Source organism: Mobula hypostoma, chromosome 4, assembly GCF_963921235.1.
Source record: "Mobula hypostoma chromosome 4, sMobHyp1.1, whole genome shotgun sequence".
Classification (NCBI taxonomy): Eukaryota; Metazoa; Chordata; class Chondrichthyes; order Myliobatiformes; family Myliobatidae; genus Mobula; species Mobula hypostoma.
This window is the reverse complement of record NC_086100.1, coordinates 26989249-27012464: the sequence shown is the minus strand read 5'-3', so window position 1 is coordinate 27012464 and position 23216 is coordinate 26989249. Positions and strand designations below refer to the sequence as shown.

Genomic DNA, 23216 nt, shown 5'->3' with positions numbered 1-23216 from the left:
CTCCTTTTACAAGATTTAACTGTCCCCATGTATGAATAATAGTTTAAAGTACATTTCAGTGATGAACAGTTGGTCCTTGAAGATCATTGCAGACACTGCATGCCACATATAGAGCCAGGGTATAAATGTGCATCGATTGTGTGAAGAAGCAAAAGAATCATGGGAGCAAAAGAACTGAACTACAAGGAAATAAGTCCATTAACGTCAGAAGTCTTTTCAAATTCCAAATATTCTGTGAGATCGTGACAGATCTGTGATCCACCGATCTCAGATTTAGAATTAACCCCTAAATTCCATATGTAATTTTAGTCAGTCTCTGCTGCATTCTCTCTAAGGTGAATACAGTACCCCTGTGGCGTGGTGCCCTGAAGTATTCACAATACTCCAGGAGTGGGCTGACCAAGACATCATACCAGGACCTCTGCTCACTTCCATTCTGATCCTTTATAGATAGCTAACACTCTTGCCATCTTTGATTTAATTTTTGCGATTGCCCAAGAGATTTTAGTAATTTCAGTACATTTGCTCCGCCAGCCCCTTGGGGCTAAATGGCCTTTTTATCTGTTGTAAATTATATGATATATTTTACTGCAAAGCATGAATTTTCTGTTTAGATTTAGATATGATTTTAAATGAAATAATTTTTCTGCTCTTTTGAGAGTGGGTGCTTATTGTACGAGTCACCCATGACTGACATTTCTCTGATGCTAGGGCTTTCAAAGTAGAACCATTAATCAAAACATTCTGTAACATAATCAGAAAGAGTTTGATATAAACATAAATAATTAAACAAGATCACTGGTAAAACTGATCTGATAGTGTATTTTGTTACAAAGATATTCGTGCTGAATTGCTGAAGACAAGATTTCACCTTTAAGCAAGCTGATGAACCCCACTTTGTCGATGTGTGGAGAAGGTGTAATTGTAAATGCCAATGAGAAATATCTTAAATAGAGATTTAGGCCACAAAAATGTTGCAAAGCAAATGTGTGATCTCACCTTGAATAAATTAGTTCTGCCATTCCTTTCTCTGGTGAGAACATATGTTTGATTCGAGGTTTTGTCACACATCTGATGCGAGTCCTGAATAAAGACGCAGTATGATCCAAGATGGTGTCAGGGCTTACTTCCTCCTGCAAAGAGTGACATCAATGCAGAAGTCCCTTCCTTACAAAAAGCAGTAGAGGCTAAATGGTCAGATGAAAATATGCAAAAAAAGATTCAAAGATTTTAAAGCCAGGGCTTATATAGACATGTAATCAAGTTTGGTGATCGAATTCATGGATCAGCATAACCTAATTAGTTTGTGGTACACACTGAATGACCCTTCTTCTGTACAAACACTAACACCTCTGTAACAGCGACTGTGAAATGGGTGACATCTGTCTGTCCCTTGTTAGTGAGAACTGTCGAACTGTCGGCTAACTAGTTTTTACTGGAAGCAGATCATGCCTTCTCTTTGGGTGCTTTGCTGTTGTTTGGTGGGTGGTGGACGTTGATGCTTTTTGCTGAAGTGGGTGGGGGAGGAGGAGGGGAGGTGTTGCAATGATGTCTGCTGCTGCTTGTGCAGGGGAGGGGAGAGGTGGCTTTGGGGTTCTAATGTTTTTCTGTCATTCATTCTTTCGGGGTTCTTCTGCTTTTCATAGCTGTCTGCAAAGACCAAGTATTTCAGGTTGTATACTGTATACATTTTCTGATAATAAACAGAACTATTTGAACCTGAGTGAGGGTGAAATGTACATTTTAGGAGGAAGAAGTCTTTGAGGTGAGAAAATGAATACCTTGTTAAGGATACAGACTTGCAGCCAACAAGTATGGTTACTAAGGTATGGTAGCAGGTATTGAATTGAATTAACTTTATTTCTTACATCCTTCACATACCTGAGAGTAAAAACCTTTACGTTATGTCTCTGTCGGAATGTGCAATTTACAGTAATTTGTAATAAATAGTATGTAAAACAGGACAGTCAATATAACATAGAGGTACAATTGCACCAGTGTGAGTTAATCAGTCTGGTAGCCTGGTGGAAGAAGCTGTCCTGGAGTTGTTGGTCCTGGCTTTTATGCTGCGGTACCGTTTCCTGAATGGTAGCAGCTGGAACAGTTTGTGGTTGGGGTGACTCGGGTCCCCCAATGATCCTTCGGGGCCCCTTTTATGCACCTGTCTCTGCAAATGTACTGAATAGTGGGAAGTTCACATCCACAGATGTGCTGGGCTGTCCACACCACTCTCTGCAGAATCCTGTGATTGAGGGATGTACAGTTCGCATACCAGGCAGTGATGCAGCCAGTCAGGATGCTCTCCATTGTGCTCCTGTAGAAAATCCTTAGAATTTGGGGACTCATGCCAAACTTCTTCAACCGTCTGAGGTGAAAGAGGTGCTGCACACAGCCGGTATGTACAAACCACATGAGATCCTTTGTGATGTTTATGCCGAGGAACTTAAACCTGTTCACCCTCTCAACCCCAGATCCACTGATGTTAATAGGGGTTAGCCTGTCTCCATTCCTCCTGTAATCCACAGCCAGCTCCTTTGTTTTTGCAACATTGGGAGAGGCTGTTTTCTTGATACCACTGTGTCGGGGTGATGACTTCTTCTCTGTAGGCTGCCTCATTATTATTTAAGATTAGACCAATCAATGTAGTATCGTCAACAAGTTTAATTAGCAGATTGGAGCTGTGGGTGGCGACACAGTCATGGGTATACAGAGATTAAAGGAGGGGGCTTAGGACACAGCCCTGGGGGGCTCCTGTGTTGAGAGTCAGAAGGGCAGAGGTGAGGGAGCCCACTCTTACCACCTGCCGGAAATCTGACCGGATGTCCAGGATCCAGCTGCACGAAGTGGGGGAAGGCAGAGGTCTCCGAGTATGGTTACTGAGCAGGAGTTGATTTCAGCATATGTTGGGCTGCTTTACAGTACGGAACTTCAATACTTGTAGTCACTGTTAAGAAGAAAATGCAAACCAGTCCTTCTATAGAACCTCAGAAGTGGACTGATGTGCAGTCTGGGAGAGGTGTGAGAGGGCCTGGAACACCTAGGTATTTCCACTGCCAAGTAAATATCCTGGGTGCAATTGGGAGCTTACTGCAAGGAGAATCAGGAATGAGCAAGCTGATCCTGCAATGAATAACTTGTAATGCTGTCCTTACATCTTATGCTATTCCTATTAATGCCAATGTCCCAGGCCGCCTATTAATTTGTGCTCACGTGTACAGAGTGTCAGCTCTTCTCAATCTCTCTGCTTTTCTGTTAAAGAGTTTAATTAGGTGGTTTACTCAGGTAGTGTGTTACACTGCCTATAATAACAATTACGGCACGGAAACAGGCCACCTCGGCCCTTCTAGTCCATGCCGAACTCTTACTCTCACCAAGTCCCACCGACCTGCACTCAACCCATAGCCCTCCGTTCCTCTCCTGTCCATATAGCTGTCCAATACTATCAATATTCCTACCACTATGGAGACTCATCTAAAATATTTTGCATCCAAATCACTACAACTATTTCATGCCTTGCAATTTACAAATATTTGTCAGGTTGGCAGAAAAGGTCTGACCTACTTACGTCTGAAAGATTAGGTTGTCTCCTCCTCTGACAGCAATGGGGATGTTTGTATCTTGCCCACTCTTTACCCTCGTTGTCTGTTCCTAATGTTGTGTGCTCAGCCATATGATCAGTTCCTGACAGGGAATCTATTCCACATTCTCTTCACTGGCTGGCCCGTTTCGCTGCTGGTATCTTGTTGCCCGGGCTAAGACTGCTAGGTTCCACAGTGAATAGTGTGTTTTGGATAATTTGGCCATGGCTAAGCTTTATCAGTCTACTGATTTCTTGTTAACTGTAAATTATCCTTCAGCCTTTAGGATTTATTGCTTCAAAGTATAATGGAAAACAAAAGTAATCCAAGCTTCTTTGCACTGCTGCACCCTTTATTCAAGAAAGTTTTTTTTGTGTTTAACCATTTGGAAGTTGAGAGGATAATTCTATATTCTGAGATCTTACTGTTCTATTCTAGCTCTTATTTCGGCTTCTTCCCCCTTCATTTTCAGTGCTGATAAAGGGTCTCGGCCCAAAACATTGACTATTTGTTCCTCTCTATGGATGCTGTCTGAGCTGCTGAGTTCCTCCAGCATCGTGTATGTGTGTGTAAAACTCTGTTCTTATATTATACCCATTGAGCACATCTACACGAAACACTGTCATAGGAAAGCAGCATCTATCATCAAAGATCCTCCCCACCCAGGCCATGCTCCTTCTTGCTGCTGCCCTCAGGCAGAAGGTGCAGGAGCTTCAGAAATCACACCACCAGGTTCAAGAACAGTTACTGCCCCTCAGCCATCAGGCTTTTGAACAAAAGAGGATAATTACATTCATCTATTGAGATGTTCACACAATCAATGATCTCATTTTAAGGACTCTTTATTTTGTTATTTTCATGTTCTTGTTATTTATTGCTATTTATTTGTAGTTGCATTTCAACAGTTTGTTGTCTTCTGTGACCTTGCTCTTCCATTGATCCTGTTTTCAGTGACTATTCTATAGATTTGCTGAGTATGCCAGTAGGGAGAAAAGAATCTCAGGGTTCTATGTGGTGACATGTATATACTTTGAACTTTAATCATTTTCTTGTAATCTTGGCAGCTCATTGATATTCAATATATTAATGTACTCTACATCAACACCAATTTCCTTCAGTAAAGCTCATGGAAGCCTAAAAAATGTCCGAAAGTACCTGCAGGAGCAGTATCAAACACAATGAACACCAAATGACAAGAGGCAACATGAGGGCCAATAATTAAATGTTTGACCAAGGAAGTTGCTTTTGAGAAGAGTATGACAGAAGGGGAATTGAGGATGTTTAGAGACGGAACTCCAGAGTTAAGAGATTCATCAGTTGAAGCCAAGGTTGAAAGTTCAAACTACATATATTAGCAAAGTATGTATAAATTATACAAGCTTGAGATTTGTCTGCTTAAGGATTGTCCACAGACTTCTTACCACCTGTCTGATAATTGCAATGAGAAGAGGGCATGTCCTGACTGATGAGGGTCCTTAATGTCGGAACCAGGTGAAACAAGAAACCCGAAGTAAAACCCAATTTAAAAAAAAGACTAACTCCCAATGCGCAGAGAAAAAGAAACGAAAACACAAATCATACAAACAATAAAGCAAGCATCAGCATTCAAAATGAAATTGGGTCCATAAACCCGAAACCTAGAGCAGCTGGAACAGGCCCATAACTTCAGTCTCAGAGTGTGATTAAAATCACAGAAGTGGGAAAGGTGAGAATTGGAGGAATGCAGGAATCTTGGAGTTGAATTGGAGAGCACAGGATAGGCTTCGTTCAATAGTTAATGCAAGATAATGTATTTCTTGTCAGTTTTTTTAAACTTAAATATAGAACTCTTCCTTTACAATTTATTTTTGAGGATAATTTGGAAACTGTAATTGTGCAAATTGCCAACCATTTTACTTTCTATTCCCACTCCTTGGATTTAGGGGTGGGACACCATTGCTTGTCTCCGCCCCCACCCCCCAGCCCCCAGGATGGCCCAGGATCTTCTGGCCTTGAGGCATCACCAGAACGGAGGACCTCAAATTATATAATGAGTTTAGTTGGAGCAGTCATCCGTGCAATCTCCTATTGTGGAAATTACTTCTATAAGTAAAACCTTTTATCAAACCATTTTTCCAGCTCTCTTCCAGTTCATATGTGGCACCATTGATATCCAAATGTGATTAAAAATAACTCGGTCTTTACAAGTGCTGTCACTGTTGTTGAAATCTGAAAACCTTAGGTCAGTATTTCTTTTCACCTTCCCAGTTTCTTTCATGTTCTAATTGACTGGCTGAAGCAATTTCTTGTAGATCAGTTAAAAGATTTCTAAACATTTTCTCCCAATTAAACTCATCAAAGTCTCTACTAATTTGTACCGTCTCACTCAGAGTCTCTAATGTATGCCAGTCTCCATAGAGAAATGCACCAGGCACGATACCCGACCCGGAGTGTTCAATTTCACACATCAAGGAAACAGTATAGAAACAAACAACAACTTCTGGAAGAACTCAATGAATCAGGCAGCATTTGTGGAGGTAGAGAGGTAGTCAACACCTCGAGTCAAGAACCTGCACCAGGACTGAAAGTGTAGGGGGGAGGTGGCCAGTATAAAGAGGTGAGGGGGAGTGGGGTGTCAGGAGCTGGCATGCAATAAGTAGAACTAGGTGAGGAGGGGTATGGTGGGAAGATGGACCCAGGTGGGGTGGGGGGGAGGGCGAGAGGGGAAATGGAGGTAAACACAGAGGTTAGAAGGTAAGAAGCTCAGAGACGCTGGCCTTGACCCTGCCTTGTGCAACTGGATCCTGGACTTCCTGTCAGATTGCCAGCAGGTGGTAAGAGTGGGCTCCTTCACCTCCACCCCTCTGACTCTCAATACAAGAGCCCCTCAGGGCTGTGTACTAAGTCCCCTCCTTTACTCCCTGTATACCCATGACTGTGTCGCCACCCACAGCTTTTATCTGTTAATTAAATTTGTTGAAGACACTACATTGATTGGCCTTATCTTAAACAATAACGAGGTGGCCTACAGGGAAGAAGTCATCTCTCTGACACAGTGGTGTCAAGAAAACAACCTCTCCCTCAATGTCACAGAAACAAAGGAGCTGGTTGTGGATTACAGGAGGAATGGAGATAGGCTAACTCCTATTGACATCAGTGGATCTGGGGTTGAGAGGGTGAACAGCTTTAAGATCCTCAGCATAAACTTCACTGAGGACCTCACGTGGTCTGAACACACCATCTATGTGGTGAAAGAGGCACAACAGTGCTTCTTTCACCTCAGATGGTTGAGGAAGGTTGGTGTGGGCCCCCAGATCCTAAGAAATTTCTACAGGGGCACAATTGAGAGCATCCTGACTGGCTGCACACTGCCTGGTATGGGAACTGTACCTCCCTTAATCGCAGGACTCTGCAGAGAGTGGTGCGGACAGCCCAGAGCATCTGTAGTTGTGAACTTCCCATGATTCAGGACATTTACAAGGACAGGTGTGTAAAAAGGGCCCGTAGGATCATTGTGGACCCAAGTCACCCCAACCACAATCTAATCCAGCTGCTACCATACGGGAAGCGGTACCACAGCATAAAAGCCAGGACCAACAGGCTCCGGGACAGCTTCTTCCAGCAGGCCATCAGACTGATTAACTCACACTGATTTTAGTGTATTCTATGTTACATTGACTGTTCTATTTATTATAAATTACTATGATTGCACATTGCACATTAAGACAGAGATGTAATGTAAAGATTTTTACTCCCCATGTTTGTGAAGGATGTAAGAATTCAATTCAATGCTGTTTCGGGAGTCAGATAGGCAAGGAGGGTAATAAGTTGAATCAAATAAGGGAGGGATTATGAGCTGATGGAGCCAATGGAGGAGAGAATTGAACACACAGTGGTAAAATGTGTGAATGATGGGCAGATGGAACCAAAATCAGAATTGGAATTAGCTTTATTATCTCCGGGCTGATGGGCGACCTTAATGTTGGAACCAGGTGAAACGGGTGGACCAGAAAGAGACAGAAAGGAACACGGGTGGGAGGCATGGGTGAAAGTTTAATTTTTATTCATTTATGGGATGTGGGCATTGCAGCTAGTCCAGCATTAGTTGCCCTTGAGAAGGTGGTGATGAGAATGGAATGCTGGACCATTTCAGAGGGCTTTAGAGTCAACCACTGCTGTGGGCCTGGAGTCACATATAGGCCAGACCAGGTAAAGACAGCCGGATTCCTCCCCTAAAGGACATTAGTGAACCAGATGGGCTTTAATGACAATCGACATGGTTTCATAGTAATCAGATATTTTTTTGATTGATTTCAAATTCACCCTCTGCCATGGTGGGATTCGAACTCATGAACATATATACCCACCGTGTAACCGGCTCTCTGGATTACTGATCCAGTGGTGATTACCACTATGCCAAATCTTCTCGATGCTCACATGTTATGGACCATCCAGACTGATTATGAGGTACTATTCTTTACTTTGCATAAGACCTCACCGTTTGGAGAAGGACAAAGACAGGCAGGTTAGGGTGAAACTGGGGAGGGAGCTGAAATGGCCTGCAAACGAGAGCTCAAAATGGCCATTGTGGACAGAGCACAGGTGTTTTGCAAAGCGGTCGCCTCGTCTGTTTTGCATTGCTGATGTGGAGGAGGCCACAACAAGAGTACGTTATTACAAGGTCAGAAGAGGTACAAGCAAACTTCTGCCTCAGCTGAAAGGGCTGTTTGTGCCCTGGGAGAGGGGTGAGGAAGGAGGTGTATTGACAGGTGTTGCATCTGTAGCTCTGTAGGAGAAAGTGCCTGGGAAATAGAATTAGAATCGGTTTATTATTGTCACAAGTAACAAGATACAGTGAAAAGCTTGTCTTGCATTTTCATGCAGATCAGATTGGGATAGAGCAAGGTAAAACAATAACAATGCAGAATAAAGTCTAACAGCTACAGAGAAAGTGCAATGCAAATAAACAATAAGGTGCAAGATCATAGTGAGGTAGATTGTGATTGAAAATTAACAACTATGTAAGATAGTGAGGGAGAGAGATGAATGGGGAGGGATAAACAAACCAGAGAGTCACAAAGACGGTGATCTCTGAAGAAAGCAGGAAGGGTAGTGGAGGGGAAGATGTAACCAGTGGTGGGATCATATAAACTGGTGTAAATGACAAAGAATGACGTGCTGGATGTGGAGATTGATAGGATGGAAGGTAAACACCAAGGGAACTTTTCTGTCTGTTGGGAGGCAGGTTGTGAACGGTGTGTGGGAAACAGAGGATCTATGGGCAAGTGGTCCATCAACCAGAGCACAGGTGCAGCTATATTTCCTCGAAAGGAGGAGTTTCAGATGTCTTGGAATTTCAAGTCTCAAACAGAGACAGAGAAACTGAGAGAAAGGAATGGTGACCTTACAAGAGACAGGGTGGAAGGAAGTGTTGTCCAGATAGCTGTGGGAGTGAGTGGGTTGATAGTGGATCCTGAGATGGAGACAGAGTGATTCAGAAAAGGGGCAAGAGGCTTCAGAAATGGTCATGTGAAATTGAGGATGGGTGGTAGTTGATAAAATTGAAGAATTCTGCTCAAGTGCAGGAGGCAGCCTCGATACAGTCATTGATGTAACGGAGGAAGAGTTGTGCTGGGAATAATGCCAGTGTAGATCTGCAACAAGGACTCTGCCTTGTAGCCAACAAAAAGTCAGGTATAGCGAGGGACATGCTCCAGATTATAGCATCGGCAGCCTCCAGGTTTCTATTTCATAACATTCGATACCTCCTTGAGCAGGATGTGCATTTGTTTCAAAAATCTATATTGATCATAATATAGCAATCTAACATTACAAAATAGTGAACCAGTCAATGCTATAAAAATGCCCTGCCACTGCAAGAAACAGTTTAAGGTATTAGTTGTCCTTCTGGATAAGAAGCTTACGGGCTAAAGTCACAATCCAAAGACTTGAGCATTTACTGCGGTGCATGAGATGTTGCCTTTCTGATGAAACTTTAACCCAAAGCCCCATTGCTCTCTCTCTGGTGGAGATGTGATCCCATTACACAATTCATTGAAGATTAACATGGCCCCAATAACCTGTCCAATATCCAACCCTTCAACAACATGGTTAAGTAGATTAAAAGATTAGTATTATGTGTCACATGTACATGGAAACATCGAAATGCGTAGTTTTTGTGTCAACAACAAACGCAGTCCGAGCTGTGCTGGGGGCAGCCTGCAAGTGTCACCATACTTCTGGTGCAAACATAACATGCCCACAATTTACTAATCCTAACTTGTACGTCTTTTGGAATGAGAGAGGAAACTGGAGCACCTGGAGGAAACTCGTGCATTCATGGGGAGAACACAAACTCCTTACGGCCTGTGGCAGGAATTTAACCCCAATCACTTTGATTATTATAACATTGCAGTTTGCTGGAGCTGAATAAATTATCAGTTTCCTACAGTAGGACCAAAACCTCATAATTACTTCATTAGCAGTTACTTGCTTTGGTACACCTTAAGGTTGTGATTGGTGATATAGTGATACAAGTGTTCTATTTCAATCTGTTATGCGGTTACTCTAAATTCTCATTCCCCAGCTGTCAGACAATTTTCTATTGTACACACTATTTTGTACTTCAAATAAGCAAAATAGGGGGTGAATTGTGTGATTTACAAAAATAAACACACATTACAAGCTTGCTGCTTTTCAGGTTTGAGAAGTATTTAGTGATTTAAGAGTTTTTATAGATGGACTAAAATCATTGGCTGAAGATGGAATCCTCAACATTTCTCCATTTTGTTGGCACAGCATATTTTTTTTAAAGCTGGTACTTAAGATGTCTGTGCTAAAGTATCTCCTGCTATACAGTATATCATATACTATCCAGTTTCTATGTTCATGTTCTAGAGCAGGGGTTCCCAACCTAGGGTCCACGACATAAAAAAATTTGGGAACCCTTGATCTGGTGAGAAGAAAGTAAGAGCTGAAGGTGAGAGTCAAAGATATGAAGATATTATCTAGACATTTTTGAATTATGATCATTGCAGGGCAAAAAGCCTGCATTGATCTAAAGATTTGACACAGGTTGAAACTAAAATCATGTTGTGGCACCTCTATGAGAGATTATCTAATCATTCTCTCACGCCGCTGTTGTGGGAGTTTGTTCACAAATTGGCACATTACAATTCCCTAAGTTACACCAGTGACTGCACTTCAAAATATAATTGGCTATGAAGTGCTAAAGGGTAATCAGAGCTAATGAAAAATGCTATATAAATGTCAATTTTAAAAATGAAAAGCAGACATAATTGTCATGAAAAGCAACAGCAAATGGTATAATTTATCTGTCGACTTTGATTTGGCAAATTTGGTGGAAAGTTTCTTGGCTTCTTTAGCTACTTATGAACAAACCTGTCTGAAACTAAACCAAAGAAAATGAATTATTTTAGTGTGGTTACACAAATATTGCATACCCTGCATTGCAACTTTAGTTGGCTATGTTCAGAATAAACCCGAGAAGGCTATCACAGCATAAATATTGCAAAAAATGTTTATAACTTAGAGAAATGGCAGGTCCACTGTTTCCAATTAATGTTAAAGATGCATCTTGTAACAATGCACTTGAATTAATCAATTTCCTCTCCTGTATCTGAGGTTTATCCAGTGTAGTTCTCTGGCATATTGAAACCATTAATCTCAGACCGCAGTGCCCAGTTACACAAGCACTTCTGTAGCTACATTCTGTCTGTCTGTTAGTTTGTGCCTCTCTTGCTCCCAGTAGATTGCAGACCACAAAGGTTTCAGAGTCTGTGAACAGCTTCTAATTAGAGTAGTTTTATGACACACAGCCAAGTAATTAATGACACTGTCCAGCTGTCAATTATTTCCTGAGATCCAATCTGTTCTTTCCAGAAATAACAAAACCTTTATTAGTGAGAACATTCAGCAGACCTGGCTAGAGGCTTCAATTGGTTCCAGTATAATAACACTTCCCTGAGACTTTTCTAACCTGCTGTTGAGAAGTGACAATGATATACATTCATAAAGCATATGAACTGCAAGACTCGTTGAGCCTTTTCCGCCATTCAATAAAGTTATGGCTGATCTGACCCTGGTCTCAGCTACACTTTGCCGCCTGTTCCCCATAACCCTTCACACCACTAAATTGCAAAAATCAAATTGAGGTGGCCTTGAATACAATCGGTACCTCAACCTCCACAGCATTCTGGGGTAGAAAACATGAAAGGTTTATCAGCTACTAAGAGAAGAAATTCCTCTTCACAGGCATCTCACTGGCTCTCCACTCAGCCTTTCACCATCTGCACAATGGCAATACCCAGGTTAGAGTGCTGTTTATTGATGACAGCTTCATATCCTCAACACTATCATATCTTCAGTACGAATCAATAAGCTTCAAAACCTGGACCTCCATCCCTCCCTCTGCAGCTGGATCCTTGACTTCCTCATCGGGAGACTGCAGTCAGTGTGGAACAGAAATAACATCCATTCCTCACTGGCAATCAACACCAGTATACCTCAAGGATGCATGGGTCGCCATAAGACATAGGAGCAGAATTAGGCCATTCAGCCCATCGGATCTTCTCTGATATTCCATCATGGCTGATTTTTTTTATCCCTCTCAACCCCATTCTCCTCACTTTGATACCCTGATTACTGAAGAATCTATCAACCTCTGCCTTAAATATGTCCAATGTCTTAGCCTGCACAGCCATCTGTGGCACTGAATTCCACAGTTTCACCATCCTCTGGCTAAAAAAATTCCACCTCATCTCTGTACTAAATGGATGACCTTCTATTCTGAGACTGTGCCCTCTGGTCCTAGATGCCCCCCTCCCCGAGGAAACAGCCTATCCACATACACTTTATCCCGATCTTTCAATATTTGATAGGTTTCAATGAGACTCCTCCCTCATTCTTCTAAACTCCAGCGAGTACAGGCCCAGAGCCATCAAATGCTCCTCATATGTTAACTCTTTCATTTCTGGGATAATTCTTGTGAATCTCTTCTGGAACCTCTCCAATGCCAGCACATCTTTTCTTAGATAAGGGGACCAAAACTGCTCACAATACTCCAAGTGCAGTCTAACTAATACCTTATAAAGCCTCAGTATTACATCTTTGCTTTTATATTCTAGTCTTCTCAAAATGAATGCTAACATTACATTTGCCTTCTATACCACTGACTCAACCTGTAAGTTAACCTTCAGAAAATACTGCACAAGGGCTCCCAAGTCCCTCTGCACCTCTAATTTTTGATTTTTCTCCCCATTTACAAGATAGTCCATGCATATATTACTTATGCCAAAGTGCATGACAATGCAATTCCCTACATTATATTCCATCTGCCAATTTTTTACCCATTCCCCAATCTGCCTAAGTCCTCTGCAGACACCCTGCTTCCAAATCATTGACATACAATGTGAAAAGAAGCGGTCATGACACTGTTCCCTGCGGCACACGACTAGTCACTGGCAGCCAACCAGTTTATTTCCACTCTTTGTTTCCTGCCAGTCAGCCGATCTTCTATCCAGACTAGTATCCTTCCCGTAATACCATGGGCTCTTATCTTCTTAAGCAGCATCGTGTGCAGCACCTTACCAAAGACCTTCTGAAAATCCAAATAAACAACATCCACTGACTCTAAAAACGCAAACAAGAGGAATTCTGCAGATGCTGGAAATTCAAGCAACACACATCAAAGTTCCTGCTGCGTTCACCAGCAACTTTGATGTGTGTTGATCCACTGACTCTCTTTTGTCTATCCTGCCAGTTATTTCCTCAGAGAATTCTAACAGATTTGTCTGGCAAGACTTCTCCTTAAGGAAACTGTGCTGACTTTAGCCTGTTTTACCATGTGTTTCCTGTGTTTTCTTGTGATATCATTCTGGGGGAACGTTGTATCATTTTTTAATGCATGCATTTCTAAATGACAATAAATGAGGACTGAGTGTCATCTTAATCTAATCCTATCTAATGTACCTCCAAGTACCCCAAAAGCTCATCCTTAATAATGGATTCCAACATCTACCCAACCGCTGAGTTCAGGCTAACGTGCCTGTAATTTCCTTTCTTTTGCTTCCCTTACTTCTTGAAGAGTGGAGTGACATTTGCAATTTTCCAGCCTTCAGGAACCATTCCAAGCTCTAGCGATTCTTGAAAGATCATTGCTAATGTCTTCACAGTCTCTTCAGCTACCTCTTTCAGAACCCTGGAGTGTAATCAGAATCAGGTTTAATATCACCACCATATGTTGTGAAATTTGTTGTTTTTGCAGCAGCAGTTCATTGCAATACTTAATAACAAAAACTGTGAATTACAGTAAATATATAAATAAATTAAATAAATAGTTCAGGAATAGTGAGGTCATGTTCATGGGTTCAATGTCCATTCAGAAATCTGATGGCAGAGGGGAAGAAGCTGTGGATGAATCATTGAGTGTGTGCCTTCATGCTCCTGTATCTCCTTCCTGATGGTTACAATGAGATGTGGGCATGCCCTGGGTGATGGAGGTCCTTAATGATGGATGCCAACTTTTTGAGGTTTCACTCCTTGAAGGTCTATGGAGGTTAGTGCCCATTATGGAGCTAACAGAGTTCACAACTTTGTGCAGCTTTTTTTCAGTCCTGTGCAGTAGCCCCTCCCCACCCCCATACCAGACAGTGATGCAGCCAGTTAGAATGCTCTCCATGGTACATCTACAGAAATGTGTGAGTGTCTTTAGATGTCATACCAAATCTCCTCAAACTCTTCTTTATAACTGCATCGATGTGTTGGGCCCAAGATAGATCCTCAGAGATGCTGACACCCAGTAACCTGAATTGCTCAACCTTTCCACTGCTGATCCTTCTATGAGGACTGGTATGTGTTCCCTTAACTTGCCCTTTCTGAAGTCCACAGTCAGTTCTTTGGTCGAGTGCAAGGCTTCAACGCCACTCAACTAGCTGATATATCTTGCCGCCTTGTCACCATCTGTTCCCAGGTAACTTACCTACCTTCAGATTTTACAGCTTCCCAAGCACCTTCTCCTTAGTAACAGCAATGGTTCTCCCTTCTGCCTCTTGATACTCTTGCATTTCTGGTGTTCTGCCAGTGACTGATGCAAAATACCAAGTTCGCCCACCATTTCTTTGTCTGCCATTACTGCCTCTCCATCATCATTTTCCAGTGGTCCAATACACCTACGGCCCCATCCTCAGCCCTATCACTCTGGTTCCTATGCCCCTGCCAAATTAGTTTAAACCCTTCTCAACCGCTGTAGCAAACCTGCCTGCAAGGATATTGGGGCCCCCTTGGGTTCAGGTATAACACATCCCTTTTCTGTAGGCCATACCTTTCCAACGATCCAGAAATCTAAAACTCTGTCCCTTGCACCAACTCCTCTGCCAAATCATCCCGACACAGGCGGCAATCCAGAGATTACTATCCTGGAGGTCCTGCTTTTCAGCTTTGTGCCTAGCTCCCTCTATTCTCTCTCCAGTACCTCCTCCCTTTTCTAGCTGTTCACCTTCCCCCTTTAGGAAGCTGTGGACCCAATCTATGTCATCCCGAACCCTGGCACCTGGGGGGCAACTGTTTCACATTTACAAATACTGCTTTCTGCTCTTCTAATTATGGAATCACCATGTCACTACTGTACTTTTCTTCTCCCCACCCCTTTACTTTTCTGAGCCACAAGAGGCAGGGGCCTGATTTCTGCAGATTCCTTCGGTAGGTCATCCTGTCCAACGGTATCCAAAGTGGTATACTTATTATTGAGGCGAACGGACACAGGGGTACTCTGCACTGGCTGACTATTCACATCCCTTCTTCTGACAATCACGCAGGTACCAGCCTCCTACAACTTCGTGGGGAGGGGCTACCTCCCTGTAGCTCCTATTTACCATCACCTCACTTTCCCATATGAGCTGAGGTTCATCCAGCTCCAGTTCCAGTTCCTTAACATGGTTTCTAAGGAGCTGCAGCTTGATGCACCTCATGCAGATGTAGTTATCAGGGAGTCTGGAGGTATCAAATTTCCCTCATTTCAGATAAAGAACGTGCCATTATCTCTGGGTGTTTTCTCCGTGCACTAGCTATGTACTTACAGAGAATAATACTTACAAGGAGCTTTCTTACTTGCTTGTTTAGAACCTCCACCTATGCTTGCCCAAGCCTGTCACATTGGAATGTAAAAGGGATCTTTATTAAAAGGGAGAGAGGAGAAGATGGCGACGCGACGCAGCTCACAGCGGCCGCTCTGGTGGTGATGTCTGTTATCTGTCAAGTTGGGTGCCGTGCACAATCCTGATTTGATGGAGATGGACACGAGAGCACTGAGGAACATCTGGTGAAACCTCTGAAATGCCTGCTTTGCTGCCACTGCTACTGTGTGATCCGAAATCTCCGGAGGGAAGGCCCCGAATCCTCGGCTTTGCCTGTTGCTTCACAGCTGGGGCGGAGTTGAAACACTCGGTGCTCGGTATCGGAGGGCTGGTCGGAGGCTCAAAGGTTTCAGACGGACTCAGAGTCCGCCGCAGTCGGGTGCTTCCAATGGTGTGGCATCGGCAAGTTTGCGGCGCTTGGAGGTTCATGGCAGGGAGAGTTTCTCCCTTCTACCGTCTGCGTGAGATGATGAGTCTATCGGGACTTTGAGACTTTTTTTTACCGTGCCCATGGTCTGCTCTTTATCAAATTATGGTATTGCTTTGCACTGTTGTAACTATACGTTACAATTATGTGGTTTTGTCAGTTTTAGTCTTGGTTTGTCTTGTGTTTTTATGATATCATTCTGGAGGAACATTGTATCATTTTTTAATGCACGCATTCCTAAATAAGGGTCTAATCTAATCTAATATCCCATTCTTCTCACAGATATTGGGGGTAAGGTATTGATGTGGATAGAGAATTGGTTAGCAGACAGGAAGCAAAGAGTGGGAATAAACGGGACCTTTTCAGAATGGCAGGCAGTGACTAGTGGGGTACCGCAAGGCTCAGTGCTGGGACCCCAGTTGTTTACAATATATATTAATGACTTGGATGAGGGAATTAAATGCAGCATCTCCAAGTTTATGGATGACACGAAGCTGGGCAGCAGTGTTAGCTGTGAGGAGGATGCTAAGAGGATGCAGGGTGACTTGGATAGGTTGGGTGAGTGGGCAAATTCATGGCAGATGCAATTTAATGTGGATAAATGTGAAGTTATCCACTTTGGTGGCAAAAATAGGAAAACAGATTATTATCTGAATGGTGGCCGATTAGGAAAAGGGGAGGTGCAACGAGACCTGGGTGTCATTATACACCAGTCATTGAAAGTGGGCATGCAGGTACAGCAGGCGGTGAAAAAGGAGAATGGTATGCTGGCATTTATAGCAAGAGGATTCGAGTACGGGAGCAGGGAGGTACTACTGCAGTTGTACAAGGCCTTGGTGAGACCACACCTGGAGTATTGTGTGCAGTTTTGGTCCCCTAATCTGAGGAAAGACATCCTTGCCATAGAGGGAGTACAAAGAAGGTTCACCAGCTTGATTCCTGGGATGGCAGGACTTTCATATGATGAAAGACTGGATGAACTGGGCTTATACTCGTTGGAATTTAGAAGGCTGAGGGGGGATCTGATTGAAACGCATAAAATCCTAAAGGGATTGGACAGGCTAGATGCAGGAAGATTGTTCCCGATGTTGGGGAAGTCCAGAACGAGGGGTCACAGTTTGAGGATAAAGGGGAAGCCTTTTAGGACCGAGATTAGGAAAAACTTCTTCACACAGAGAGTGGTGAATCTGTGGAATTCTCTGCCACAGGAAACAGTTGAGGCCAGTTCATTGGCTATATTTAAGAGGGAGTTAGATATGGCCCTTGTGGCTACGGGGATCAGGGGGTATGGAGGGAAGGCTGGTGCAGGGTTCTGAGTTGGATGATCAGCCATGATCAGAATAAATGGCGGTGCAGGCTCGAAGGGCCGAATGGCCTACTCCTGCACCTATTTTCTATGTTTCTATATATTTGTTGCAGGGAATTGCACCACATCTTTTAACAGGTACATTCAACAAAATGGAATTTAAAATTGAGGGCTCCAAAATTGAAAGGAATATCTGACAGCTGCTGGCAACTGGACCATTATGGGCATTACAGATGAAGCTAACCTTTATTGACCATTCCTTTTTGCCTCTTGAGAAGGTGGCAGTGCCACTGAACGGTTACTGACACCACTTGAGAGAACAGTTTTTGACTCAGTCATGTGAGCTGGGTCTGGATCTGGTGAATGTTCACAGAATTACTGCCAGTACAGCTGCAAGATCCAGCACATTATGCTTTCTGTCTCAGAAGCATGCAGAATCTGTTTTTGTTCAAAGATTTTGAGCTCTGCTTGCAAATTCAGAATACCAAAAGGTTAGACATGGCTCTTTCTGCACTTATAAAATTGTTGATACCTTTTGAAATCTTAACAAGACTTAACTTATGGGAGCACTTGAATTTGCACCATGTGGAGAATAATCAAATATAGAGAATTTTGGGATGTGGAATTTCATCAATTCTTCCTTTAAAAGTCTTGAAGAATCTTCTTTCCCAGGAAATTTAACTTGGAGGATACCAGAGGATGTCTGATCAGTTTATTACATTGGGAAATTTGGAGATTGTCCATTGTATCTGATGATGACAGGAAACTTGAGTTTTTAAAGTGGTAAAACTGTTGCACTGGGGTAGTTCCACTCTCAACCTCAGAAGTTCAGGTTCAGTGGCACGACAAGCATGACAAACTAGTGTCTTTCATGGCTGCAGCAGATAACCATGGTGCCTTTTGTGCCTCGTCCTGCCCTTCACTCTCCACGGACCATTGCAGCATTGACTTCCTGGCCATTGGATCTCACTGTGGATCTCATCCTCCCAGTCCTTCACGTGCTAGGGCTGGCATGTCCCTATCTCACAGGGGTATGAGGCCGCTGGCTAGCCTCACCTGGTTTAGCCTGCCTGTCAAAGCGGTGTACCATGGTGTGGCTGGTGTCACATGCAAACAGTTACTTGGAGCCATAGGTGTGAGCTGAGTATCTGGTGGGGACCAAAGGAGAGTGAGAGTGAGCTGCCCCAGAATGGACATGACAAGCCCCTGCACCAAAGGAGCTACCCCTCCCTGGACAACCCATACTCACCTCATTGGGAATATTACTGTATATATATATAAAGCATATCTTGTACAGTTATGTATCTATATGAGGCTGTGACCCTGCTGAACCTCACATCACAGTGCTAAGCAGTATTGCACCCATATTGTACTGTCTCAGTATTTTTATATTTGTGTGCTGTAGCACTTACTTTTTATTGGCAGGTATTTTGTAAATAACACTATTCTTTGCATTTCTGGTCAGATGCTACCTGCACTTCATTGGCTTTGTGTCTGTACTCGGCACAATGACAATAAAGTTGATTCTAATCTAACCTAATATGTGTACATGTATGTGCAGATACACCTTTTATATTTGAAGTAAAAATTCAAATAATTAGCTTAAAATTATCAGCAGTGTATCTATTTAAATGTAACAATATCCCCTGTCCTATGAAAAGTTTACCTTGTAGAGATTGGTATGACAGCCAAGTGTATTAAATGATCAATTATTTCAATCAACTAAGGAACTTGGGCAGAAAAGTGGTTGGTCAGACCACACAACTTCAGCCTCCAATTTCAATCTATATTTGCTAAACAACCAGTCTGTAAGAACTGTTTTGAAGGGGCTAGCTTCATTAGTCACAGTACAAAAACAGTCCCTTCAGCAGCCATCAAGCCCCTAGTCATTTGCACTTAGTCGCATGTCTGAGAGAAGGATGCCCATCAAGGCTGTAACTTCGATATAAAATATCTTTCAAAAATCACCAACAAGATAAATGGAGGATTATTTTGCATTAAATTTAATGATTTAAGACTGCAGAGTATTCCTTGGAAACAAATCTAAAAAGGGAAGCATTAGGAAACTGAAGCAGAGCGGCTGCTATTTAAAGCCCCTTAATATTTACATGCTGTCTGCTTTGATATTTTCAAGACCACCAACCTAGGCAAGGAAATTCAACATTTGAAACTCTTACTGAGAGTTTAACTGAAAACGTTTTTAATTCTGTTTCAATGTGTCACAATATCATAGCAGTTAGCGCGGCGCTGTTACAGCTCGGGACATCTGAGTTTGGAGTTCAATTCCGGCGTCCTCTATAAGGACTCTCTGTTTGTCCTGGCCGTGGAGTGCACGTGTTTTGCCCACATGCTCCAGTTTCCTCCCACAGCACAAAGCTGTTCGTTGTAAATTATCCTGGTGATTAGATTAGGGTTTATTTCAGGTTGTTGGGGGTTTCTGGAGTAGTACAACTCAAAGGGCCAAATGAGCCTATACCACACTGTATCACTAAATAATTAAACATGCAATCGTCTTGTTTTGTTTTAAAATGTCATCAAAGAGTCTCACAAATTTCTATGGGTGTACCCTGGAAAGCATTCTAACTTCTTCCCCTTGGCTCAAAACATTGACTGTTTTGGCTGAGATTGGCAATCTGGCTGAGTGGTGCTACAACAGTAGCCTCTTACTCAATGTCAGCAAGACCAAGGAGCTTATTATTGAGGTATAGTCCAGGTAATTGTGCCTGACCCCCTGAGTTCCTCCAATGTTTGTATGTGTTGATCTGGATTTCCAGCATCTGTAGAATCTATTGTGCTTAGGATTTAGTTTCGATGTGTTTGGAGTCCTAAGGCAGTTGCCTAAGACCTAAAAAAAAAAATAGGATCAGGAGGAGTAGGCCAATCAAACTCCAAGTTTATTCAACCATCCAGTAAGATTACGACTGATCTAACTTTCCTCATCCACTTTCCTGTCTAATGCCCATAAGCCTTGATTGCCTTGCTCGTTAAAAATAGAAGTATCTCAGCCTTGAATACAATTAGTGATCTCAATGACTAGCGTGCAGTAGCATTTACAGCCACTGTGATGAGTTGCTTTGAGAGGTTGGTAATGAAACATATCAACTCCAGCCTTGGATCCACTCCAATTTGCCTACTGACTCAACAAGTCAACAGCAGATGCCATTTCATCGACTACAGCTCAGCATTCAATACTATCGTCCCCTCTAAACTAATCAGTAAGTTCCTGGACATTGGCCTGAACACCTCCTTGTGTAATTGGATCCTCGAGTTCCTCCCCTACAGACCCCAGTCAGTTGGGATTGGCAACAACATCTCCTCTGCGATCTCTGCCAGCACAGGTACACCACAAAGCTGTGTGCTTAGCTCCCTTCTCTGCCCAATTTATACTGTAATTATGACTGTGTGGCCTAGCACAGCTTCAATGCCACATTTAACTTTGCTGACACTACCACTGTTGGCCAAATCAAAGGTGGTGACAAATCAGCATATAGGAGGGAGATTGACAATCTGGCTAAGTGGTGCCATAACAACAACCTCTTACTCATTGTCAGCAAGACCAAGGAGCTGATTAATGAGGTATAGTCCAGGTAGTTGTGAGTATCAGTGGGTTTATGAAATATTTCAGTAGTTAAACTGTCTCCAGAGATAGAGACAGGGAAATTAAGAAAGGAGAGGGAGGCATCAGAAATGGGCCAGGTAAATTTGAGAGCAGGGTGCAAGTTGAAGGTAAAGTTGATGAAGTTGATGAGCTCGGCGTGGGTCCAGGAAGCAGCATCAATGTAGCGTAAGAAGAGTTGGGGAGTGAAACCGGTGTAGGCTTGAAACATACTGTTCCATGTAGCTGACAAAAAGGCAGACATAGCTAGCACCCATGTGAGTGCCCATGGCTACACCTTTTGTTTGAAGGAAGTGGGAGGAGCCAAGGGAAAAAATTATTGAGAGTGAGGACTAGTTCTGCCAGATGGAGGAGAGTGTTGGTGGAGGGAAGCTGGTTGGGTCTGGAGTCCAGAAAGAAGTGGAGAGCTTTGAGGCCTTCCTGAAAGGGGATGGAGGTGTATAGGGACTGAACATCCATAGCGAAAAATGAGATGATCAGGGCCATGGAACTTGAAGTCATTAAAAAGATCAAGAGCATGCGAAGCGTCACGGATGTAGGTAGGAAGGGAGCAAACCAGGAGGATAAAACAGAGTCAAGGTATTCATATATGAGTTCAGTGGGGAAGGAACAAGGAGAAACAATGAGTCTACCTGGACAGGCAAGTTTGTGGATCTTGGGTAGGAGGTAGAGACGGGAGGTGTGGGATAAGGGAACTATGAGGTTGGTGGCAGTGGATGGGAGATCTCCAGAGTTAATAAGGTCGGTGATGGTGTGGGAGACAATTTCCTGGTGCTCCTTAGTGGGGTCCTGTTCGAGGTGTAAGTAAGAGGAGGTGTCTGAGAGTTGTCACTGGGCCTCAGCAAGGTAGAGGTCAGTATGCCAGACTAATACAGCATCTCCCTTATCTGCGGGTTTGATGGTGAGGTTAGGATTAGTGCGGAGAGAGTGGAGAGCCGAGCGTTTGGAAGGAGTGAGGTTGGAATTGGAGAGGGGGGTGGTGAAGTGGAAATGGTTGATGTCTCTGCTGCAGTTGGCAATGAGAAGACCAGAGCAAGCAGGGTGGGGTGTCCAAGAACAGGAGGAAGACTGACGATAGGAGAAGGGGTCATCAGTGCGGGGTGGAGAGGCCTTCCCAAAGAAGTAGGCCCAGAGATGGAGGCCACAGAAAAAGAGCTCAGCATCATGGCGGGCATGGAACTCAGGTGTGGGCACAGGGGGACAAAGGTGAGGCCCTTACTAAGGACAAAACGTTCTGCCTCAGAGAGTGGAGGGTTGGAGGGAATTGTGAAGAGCCGGCACAAAGGAGAACTGGGATCAGAGGGGGGAAGAAGGTTGGCAGTTGTCTGAGGAGAGGGGAAGGCTGGGGGTTTCAGGGAAGGTGGGATGACACGAAGATGGAGTTTCTGAAGGCTCAAGAGCTGGAGGTGGGATCTGAGAAACATAGGATTTCAAATTGGTGGTGGGGGAAGGGGGCACGGGGGTTCCAGCGGCAGTGCATCAAGTCTCAGCCTGGAGGTGCTGTTGGTCAAGGTCCAGGCTAGAGTTGGAGTTAGAGGTTGCTCAGTAGGCACTTTAAAGGTGTCCGGGGTCATTGGAACTCACATTGATGGCGGTGGAGTCTGGGTTCTGAATCTGCTCAGGATTGTTCAAACTGCTGAAGTCAGCAGCAAGGGCCATGGTCTTGGGACATCTGTGGCTGCCAGCATTGGAGACGGTAGGTTCTGTCACCTTAGATGGGCCATCCTCCGACCCTTGCTGGATGTGAGGTCGGGAAAGAACCAGCACTAGAAAGCATGGGTCCAATGGAGGATAAAGTATCGGACAGGTCCATTGCAGGCAGCAGAGGGAGAATCACAGAGTCCTGGGAGCAACTGGGCTAGGACAGCAGGTACCTCCTCATGGCAGAAAGTGTGGTGCGTAGAGCGTGGCAGGAGAAGCAGTGAATTGAATGCAGGTACCTGGGGTCCTCAGAGTCTTTGAATTGAGAAGCTTAAAAAGTGACCTGGAAGCCATGTGGCACAAGATGGCGGCGAAGCCATGTTGCCAGGAAGGATACATGGGTCTGGGTGAGCACATGGTCAAAAAGTCAGGGGACAGCAGAGATCACAGAGGGGGAATGATGAAAGAGGGTTTCAACCCTCTCTCTGAAATTATTGTTGAAGACAAGTCAATGAAA

General features: G+C 43.6%; 1 protein-coding gene across 2 annotated transcripts in view; it reads left to right on the top strand.

The window, feature by feature from the left end:
• dner (delta/notch-like EGF repeat containing) overlaps positions 1-23216 on the top strand; it is a 329950-nt gene that overhangs the window by 28525 nt on the left and 278209 nt on the right. The gene's annotated exons all lie outside the window — the stretch shown is intronic.